Genomic DNA, 9657 nt, shown 5'->3' with positions numbered 1-9657 from the left:
CGTCATGTCCACTTAAATTTGTTCCTCTGCACAAGTTGCAAGGTTGATGTTTCCATTGACTTTCATTTTCAGGAGTTCACTCGAACATTAATCTGGTGAATAGGAAAGATTTTAATTCTGAAGACTTTTTAACACACTGTGAGTCAGTTGGTGCTTTGAGCCCCTGACAGTTCAGCTCGTTTCCTGTCCTGATGCCTCAGGATCTCACCCTTTCTCCTGATCGGCGCCCTCGCCTGTTGTGCTGCCTTCAGGCGTTGAAAATCATCAGAAAACTGCTCAGTCGTGAAGTTCAGGTTAGTTTTAAACTAGCTCTGAAAACAGTCCAGAGGTTTCTGATTATTATCGAGCTCTTCTCAGAACTTATTTATAGTCTTTATTTATCTAAAGCACTCAGTGTGTTAATATTTCACTTTTTGTTTTCTGTTTTGTTAGTCCCCACTGATCTTCTTTAGTTTGTCAGTTCAAATGTTGTGGATTCTCACTGATATCCAGTCTGACTCTGACAGAGTGATAAGCAAAGTTCATTGGAAATATCCACTGTCAAAAAAAAGAATAAATCGATATTTGAAGCTCAAAAGGGACAGTGCAATGTGTAAAAGCAAAGTGGAAGAAGATGGACGGGCGTTCAAAATTAAAACCGAGCAGGCTGAGCGGTCATATCAGGAGTCAGCAGGAGGAAGGAGGTATGAAACCCACGGAGAGAAATGAGGCCTCCCTCCATGTTTAGCTGTTGTTTGTATATTTTGTGTCCAAGCCAAGTGGATCTGTTGGCTCAAATTAGTAAATAATACACAGAAAACACGTGTTCATATGTCTGCATGTACACATGTTCATTTCTCAGCATCATTTTTATATTGAAACGTTGTTTTTTGTGACATATTTGTATTATATTCTTTTGTCTTCTGTTCATTTAACTGTAAGTGTTGTGCAGTTGGCTGGACTGTTGATCTGAACTCATCATAGAAATAAAGTGAGAGCCTCACATCACGACTAACACAGTGAAGGGTTTGTTTGATGGTTTTTTCCTCTAGGGACTTTTTCTCTGATTAAAGCAGAAATAGGGGAACTATGTCATTAACTTCAGCCTGTTTACACTTGTGCACTTCCTTCTTCTAAACTCAAGTAATTATAATTATGGGTGTTTTTCGTAAATACTTCTGTAGAAATGAACTTTCTTAGTTGAGTCCAGCATTGAAAGACATTTAGATCTTTATATGGCAAACAAAAAAAAGTTAAATCGGCACAATCAAGTGAAAATCTTTGAAGTATTTCCTTAAACTGTGGCTAAAATGTTCCTAAATTCCCCCTGGTACTGTTTTTGTGTAGCAGGAATGGCTGCGGCTCATTTCAGATGCACTCGGGTTATTTCCGAAGTACAATGTGCTCACAAACACGACACAGTGTATCCCTCCAGCTGCAAGCTGTCAACCTTTACTGACTCGACTGTTTGGTCTCATGGTTAGCTGACATCGACCTTAAAGACAGTTTAACTTCCAAAGCTTTTTAAAACCTTATTTTGGGCAAAGTCAGGAGATTTTAAAAAAACTTGACATCAGATTTGACTGCTGAGTCTGCACATGTACTTTTTAAGTCTTGGGAATACTTCACAATAACTACCAAAACAGGACCCATTAGGTCTGTTTTAATGTTTTCTTTTTAACATTAACTGCTTTTCTTTCTCTGTCATCATAATTTTATTTTTATTTTTTATTTTAGTTGTTTTTAGGTGATTCGATGCTGTTTTATCTTGTTTTTGTTTTAATATAGGGCTGTTTTAATTTTATGTTTTATGTGTTTTATTTATTTATTTTGCTGTTTTCTGTTCTATTGTTTTAACTTATTTTCTGTACTGCACTTTGTTCCTGTGCTGGGTATTTTAAAGTGCTTTATAAATAAAATTGGATTGGATCATAAAGTCAGACTGGGATTAGGGAATCTGCTGCGTCTGTTACTCATCAGTGCACTTTGCTTCCAAAACAAAAAAAACAGCTGACCGTCAGACACTTTGGTTTAATCAGTCAGAAGCCACGAGTACAGCTCACGAAGACTTTATCCTGAATGCCAGTAAAGATAAGTCATGTTTTCAGTTGAAGCTTATCTCATACTGAAAGTCAGAGTTCAGCACGTTTCCTCATATTTTTTACCAAGATTATGTTTTCTGAACCCACAGCGAGGCTGGGAATGATGTTTGTCTGATGATACAAACTGCTGACATGTAGATAGACATTTGTGATACTGTGGGGACTGGTGCAGTGACTTTCACTTCTAGGAAGATGAAACCGGTCAGAGGATGACTTCTCTGGTCACAGCCTGTAAATAAATGACTCAGCACAAACACAACTGGTCAAAATGTTCATTTCACTAATGTTCTTTGCTGTGGATGTTTGTCCGAAACAGCCACGTAAAAACGAACAGCTGCACATCCCTCACAATCCCATCATCAGATCGTTGCTGTACTTTCTTTCTCTTCTGCTGGTCGCCACGTTGTCTGTGTGTAATTCTGTGAACAGGATGTGGTCAGACTTAATAAGACTAAAGCTGCGTGTGCGTGTCTGTCAGCAGTGCTTCTGTAAGCTGGCTGATCTGTTTTTTTTTCTGCATCTTCATCCCGACAGTTGTTAATTCCTGACTAGAAGAACATCTGGAAGCTGCTGAACATCTGTTTCTTTCCCGCTGAGCTTTAAAATATGAGCAAAACAGAAACAGGCCTTCAAGTGAGGAGCAATGGAGGTTGAGTGGCTGCGATTATTATCAGGTGTTCATGACATGAAAGGAGATGCTGCCACCTGTTGGCTGTAGTTTGTCACTGACGCTGTGGTGAAATGTGTACATGAGATTAAACATATTCTACAAAATAAAGGTTTGTGCATGACAGAAATAAATAATACTAACAGCTACTCTTGTGGGCTTTATTTTGCACACTGTTACACTTGACCTCATAAAATTCAGCAGACAGATGTCGCAGCTGTGCCAGACGTCATATTTCATTGTGATGTGTGTGTTTGGCACCACAGGGCCACCATACATTGATCTAAAATGACATTTCTCGTTTTAAAACTTTCTCAGTGAATCCATTCTGCACCTTGAAGGTGAGTTAAATGTTGTATTAGAGGAGCAGACTGAGCTTTAAGAGCCAAACAGCTTTTATCTTTGAGTCTAAGTTCTGGTTGAAGAAGGTTTATAGTTAGAGTTTGTCAAAATTCAGCACATAACTGAGAGGAAGTCTCATTTATAAGTCTTTCTTGGCCAAGTTCAAGTAAACCAATCAGATTGTCATTACTGAATGCTCTAATAATGAATAATGTGCCTGGTAAACACTGAAAACAGGTCGACCAGACCTAAACAGCACACTAGAGTTAACTGTTTCAGACAGGAGTGGTACACATAGGTACACATTTTTGTTTTTTTAATGCTTCTTCTTTAAGCTCATTAGTTGGAAGCAATTTAACAGGCTCCCAACATGCTCTAAACTCTGGTTCATGTGTTGTTTCAGACCTACTGTTGATCAGTGTTGGTGAGTAACGGAATACATGTACCGCCGTTACGTATTTAAAATACAAAATATGAGTAACTGTATTCCGTTACAGTTACAGTTTAAAAAGGTGGTATTTAGAATACAGTTACTTTGTTGAAATAAATGGATTACACGGCGGTACTTCCCTGTTTCATGTTGTGGCGGGTCAGGACTGTTTGGGTTTTGTTTGACAGCTACGTTCTGTTGTTCCAGGTGGCAGCGTTACGGTTGCCATGGTTACAGGGTGACGCTCTCTCTCTGCATGTTTCCTGGGTGAGAGAGCGTCTTTTTGTTGTTGTTGTGCTAAGCTAACAGGCAGAATGCTACAGGTATAGCTCTAAAGAATGTAACATCATAGGCAGTGTAGTCCGTGCTGCAGGGAGAATGGACTGCCATACCCGTTATGTGTCTGTGAGCGAGGGAGGGAGAAAAAGGAAAAGTACGAGCTGTCATCGAGCAAAAACGGGAGCTGGAAGCATGTAAATATAATAATAACCACTGCAGCCAAGAAGAGAGCCTGACGAGCCCAGTTGTAAGTAAGCTATTAAGACTCGACTGTACACCGTGTTCGTGTTTTCCTCCAAAAACAATAAGTTCTGTTGGAGCAGCCTTTCAACGCCTCTCTCTGTCTCTGCTAGCAAAGTTGACCCAGACAACAAAGTAAAGCTAGTTTTCGGCTACGAGCCGACACAGAACCCACCGTATTAGCCAGAGGTCCCTTTACTACGGTTCGGAGCCGCGGACCTTCAGTAACAGTAATAAATCACAGCAATAGTACATTCATGTAGTTGTAAACAGCATGATAATATATTAAGTAATCCAAAGTATTCCGTTACGTTACTCTCATTGAGTAACGTAACGGAATACGTTACAGAATACATTTTGGGGCATGTATTCTGTAATCTGTAATGGAATACATTTTAAAAGTAACCTTCCCAACACTGTTGATATGATTCTTTAAAATAGTAGGCACAGTAATTATGCTTAGTACTGCTAGCAGTCCAACAATCAACCAGTAATAAGGGTTAAATGTGATGCTTCATAACTAAAGGCTGACACGCAGTGGAAATTTGTGTTTTTATGTTTTACCAATGTGTGTATTGGTACATAGTGTTGATTTTATTTGCATGGTTTTATCCTCATATTTATATTATGTATTTTAGTGTTGTTGCACAATATTCTTCTAATCCACTGTGGACTAAGCAGACCATTGTAGGCCCTTGTGAGGTGGGGGCGTTCCCCGAGGTGGCCTATCAGCCGCCAGACCGACCTGTTAAAGGGGATAGTGAGCGCAGAGGAGCGACGCACGAAAGGTGAGGAGGAGAAAAAGAAACGCGTGTAAGCCCGCACATGTGTTGGAGGACCTGACTATGGGGGGCCACGAGTCGTTCGGCGATCCAGTCCCAACGGCAGGAACAGCAACAGTGGGTGGCGATGGCCGCAATTCACAGCAGGGCAGGGGTGTCCCTCTGCCTGCATGTGGCGGTGCTACGAGGGAGGCCGTGTTCAGGTGTGCAGTGGGGCGGGACTGTGTGGTGACGCGCTGTCAGCAGGAGACAGGTCTGCGACAGGAGCCCCCTCCTTGTTCTTCTGGCCGGCGTGGTTTCCATCCCGGAAGAGAAATTCCTCTCCTGTTTCAGATAAGGAACAAATTCTTCATTGACAAATGTCGTTTTCTGAAAACAAAGCCGTCCTTTTTTACTTTTCACAAAGAACTCTGCCTCTTCCTCTCATCTGTTAAATTTATGGACAAAAAACAAGCTCTGGTTCTGAATCATATGATTATTGAACTAGATCTGCTAGAAAACCCCTAAGGTATAATGTCTTTTTTTCTTTGTTTGTTGTTGTTTTGTTGTGTTTGTTTGCTTTGATTCTGTTTGGGGTTTGATTTTATTTATTTATTTGTTGTTGTTTGTACTTCCTGTTCATTATCTATCTTCTATATGTTGGAATTCAGCCTGTTCTGATACTATTTCATGTTGGGAAAATAGAATCTTTGTAGAGATTGCCATAATTGTTGTACATTTCTGTGCAAATAAAAAAAAAATTAATAAAAAATGTTTCAGATAAGGAACGTTCGCCCGCGTGTGGCTGGATTGTGGGATGTTGTCAGTCAGACTCTTTCAGATGGTGTTACACAGTGGATCAAAGTATTTAGTGTGACCTAATTAAAGTGAGGACCATCTATACCGAAGCACTTATAAATGAAACTGAAAAGACAACAGTACCTCAAGACTCAAACAAAACTCATACAAATGTTTAATGTAAGGTGCAAACATAACTCACCTTTTTATAAGATCGGGGAAACCTGCAGTCATGAGACTGAAGAAGTCACTTAAAACGTTTCTCCTACAAAACGTTACGTCCAGATGAACAGAATCAACTTTTCGAAACTCACCTGAGGTTTGCATAATACTGAAATGATGGAGCAGAGTCTTAAGTTTATGGGAGGTGTTTCAGAGAGAATGAGACATACTGAGCAGTTGGAGCCACACTATACTTTAAGTTGGCTGCACTGGCTTTATCTGGTGCTGCGTATCATCCTCTGGACATACTAGCTCAGAATCAAAGACACACCTCCATCCTTCATCTCTCTGTCCTGCAGATCCTTCCGATTCCTAAAAGATGAATAGAATAGAATAGAATAGAATAGAATAGAATAGAATAGAATAGAATAATCCTTTAACTGAATGCTGGTTGTCTGGATCAAATCGCTCATTCCAGAAACAAGGACATAGATCTTCCAGGTGAGCTCTGGTCAACTATACAACTATGACGTTAGGCTGAATGTTTTTAAATTGTCTCAGAAAACAAACAAACACATTCTTATAAGATTGAGGCAATAAAAATGCGACATTATTGTGTATTATTCCTGTCTAAGTTCACATCACTGAAAATAAACTTGTGCTTGATTTTTTTAAATTCTATTAGACTTATTTTATTAAACATATTCAACCACACACACAGTTAACACAAACCTCCTGCACTCAGATTTCCATCTTTCTAACAAAATTCATACAAGGTTCCCACAGTTGGATGAAGGTTTCATACCTATCCTTAGCAATGTCAGCCAGTGTCTTATACGACATAGCCCATGGGTTGATGTTAACATGAAGTATTTCTGTCTCTTACACATACACTTTTTTAATCCAGACACTACTATATATAATTAATAGTAAATAGTAGACATTAGGGATTATTAATTATTTTCCTACATCCATCAATCTTCTCTGTGGTCTCCATCTTTTCCTCCTACCATACCTGACAGCTCTATATTTGACATCCTTTGTCTAATATAACCACCACACATATCCAGATAAGGTCCCCTCTACTCCAGCAAAAGCGTTTTTGGTTTAGAGTAGCATGGATCCCGCTGAGCTTTGAAGTGTGAGCAGGGCAGACAGCTTACGTTTAGAATAAGAGTGGCTGTGATCATAACGTCTAAAGAAAGGACACATGCTGCCACCTGTTGTCTTGTTTTATCGCTGAAGCTGTGAAATTATTTAAATCGCTTCAATACATCTCGCCCACATCGTGTTCGGGGTGCCTGTAGCTGTGGCAGAGCAGGTCAGCCACTAATCAGAAGGTCGGTGGTTCGATCCCAGGCTGCCTCCTGGCTGCATGCCAAATATCCTCAGGCAAGATACTAACCCCATGTTTGCCTACTGGTGGTTGTCAGTGTCCGGCAGCCTCGCCTCTGTCAGTGCGCACCAGGGCAGCTGTGGCTGCAATGTAGCTGCCATCACCAGTATGTGGATGACTGGATGTAGTGTAAAGCGCTTTGGGGTCCTTAGGGACTGAGTAAAGCGCTATACAAATGCAGGCCATTTACCATTGTTGTGTGTTTAATTCTCCTATGTTAGATTTGCATATGTGCATATGGTCACAGCAGAGAGAGCACAATCTGGGTTACAGCAGCAGACAGATCCTTTTTTGAAACATTCATTTTTTTGAATACGTATCAAATTCGGGATCATGGTTATGTTGCACATTTAGATTAAAAGGAATAGAAACCAGTGTGGCTTTGTGAGTCCGCCTTTACTGTATATTCAGCAAATATATAGACATAGTACCAAGGGCGTAGCTTTGGTTTTGGCATTTGTGGGGACGGATGATTCAACCACCGAACGCTGCCCTGTTTCTTTTTTTTTTCCTTTTCGTCTTTGCTTCTTGGTAAAAGCAGAAATATACTTGCCTACATATGCTATTCTACGTGCTTTTAAACTATTTAAAATTACAATTCATAGTTTTATATGTGAATTATATAATGTTAAATTACTATTAAACAAATGACTGACTAAGTATTTTAGGCTTTAGGTAACTTCAGCCATATTCCATATAAATCAGGTATAATACAAAAATAAAAATAGCTTCAAATACAGTCATGACAATAAAAGAATATGACTTTAAGGACTTAACAACATTACTTCAGTTACACCAACATCTCTGACACATTAGCACTAAGGAAACACTGAATGACCTGATGGTTTCTGTCCATAAAACTACTCATCCAAGATTACCACAAAATTATCAACTTCACCTGTGATCTTGTGTCACCATTACTCTCTGAGCTTTGTGTTGGTTCTTCTGTCACCTGACAAATAGGACAAACATGACAATAAGAATAAATTGTGGAGCAGCTTCAGTGTTTCTGTCAATTTGTGCAGATCTTGACTCATCAGTAATGTTTGTAGGCTGAGTGCATTTTAAAAACAATTTGTGCAAACTGCACTACAAGTTGGAATATTTGCAAAATCTTGACTACCTCATGATATTTTGTCTCAAAAATTAACCCTATGAATATGTCAGTGCCACTACGATGAAATTATTGTGTCACCAACATTTAACGTTAGATATGTAATTCTAACAGTGTCTGTAAACTAATATCCTGGCTGCTCGAGGCTGCCGTTTTCTCTGACAGTTTCAATCAAAATTAGAAATGCTACTCTGAGACTGAGAGAACTGATAGTGCTGCATGTTGTGCAGTTAGTTTCCAAAACACGTTATTCATGGTTACATACAATTTTAGACTGATGTGGGCCAAAGCCTAGCATAGCCTGTAACGGTATTATGACGGACACATTTTATGAGTTAATTTGGCTTTAAGTGACTTACAGGTTTCTTTGAAAAATACTTTCTTATATCCAGGTTCTTCCTTTGTGCTGCCGTCCTCCTTTCCTCCTTGCAGCCAGTGTTGCCAACTCCTCAGTAAGGAAAATCGCTATTGGTTGTCCTAAAAGTCGCTAGAAGTCGCTAAATGACGTCATCACCTAATTTGCATAATTGGTCATGCTAATGTAATTGTAACCTACGCTGCTGGAGAGAGAAATAACATCATGGACGAGACATAAAGTGAGCAAAAAACGTCCTAAATGCATTTAGAGTTTATTTAGAACTACAAATTAAATTTCTTTTAGCAATTATTGTTTTTTGTAATGTCACAATTCCAACCCTGCTCCTTTACCCCGGCTTGGACCGGCAAAAGTGACCCGAAATAGGCACTCTGGTGGAGTTACTTTGTGTGTGAGTGTTTATACGTAGTTTTAAACCTGATCCACAAAACAGCATAAGAGTAAAAGAAGAACTGACTGCGTTACAGCACCCGCTGCTTGTTGAGAGTAAAAGCGATATGCGCTTTCACGTCTTTTTTTTAGCGACTTTTTCTAGAAAAAAAAGTCGCTAGGGGGTCTGAAAACTGGCTAAATATAGCGACAAAGTCGCTAAGTTGGCAACACTGCTGCTAAAACTAAACAGGGCTCCCTGAAAGGCACAGCCAATCACGTTTGCCATATTTGTCACATGACTAGTCCTCCAGTAGAGAACGTAATTTAACTCTTTCTGCACCGCTGGGTGAATGAGACACTGACAGATCGCTTTTTCTTACTATCGGGTTTGATTTTCTTTACTCGAAGAGATCAAATTATTGGTGGGGACATGTCCCTTCCGTCCATGCCAAATCTACGCCGTTACACAGTCTCACACAGCTTTTGTTAGGCGCACTGCAGTATGGCGAGTGGCTTGTTTACGCGCACTAAAGCTCCTCATTTCAGGAGATACTCCCTCTTGTGGTGTAACGGAGGAATAACTACTCTCACCAGCACTGTCTCATTGCAGACTAGGGCACAGATCACTTTACAACTAAA

The 9657-nt window shown here is 39.8% G+C and overlaps 1 long non-coding RNA gene across 1 annotated transcript in view; it reads left to right on the top strand.

Moving 5' to 3' along the window:
* Positions 1-8: 8 nt before the first annotated feature.
* LOC148103557 (uncharacterized) overlaps positions 9-9657 on the top strand; it is a 134992-nt gene continuing 125343 nt past the window's right edge. The window contains exon 1 of the long non-coding RNA XR_015718593.1: positions 9-293. This is a non-coding gene — a long non-coding RNA (uncharacterized LOC148103557). The remainder of the gene's footprint in view (positions 294-9657) is intronic.

Source organism: Neolamprologus brichardi, chromosome 3 (assembly GCF_056152115.1).
Source record: "Neolamprologus brichardi isolate AB-2024 chromosome 3, ASM5615211v1, whole genome shotgun sequence".
Taxonomy (NCBI): domain Eukaryota; kingdom Metazoa; phylum Chordata; class Actinopteri; order Cichliformes; family Cichlidae; genus Neolamprologus; species Neolamprologus brichardi.
The sequence above is the reverse complement of the archived record's forward strand: the minus strand, read 5'-3'. Positions and strand labels throughout refer to the sequence as shown.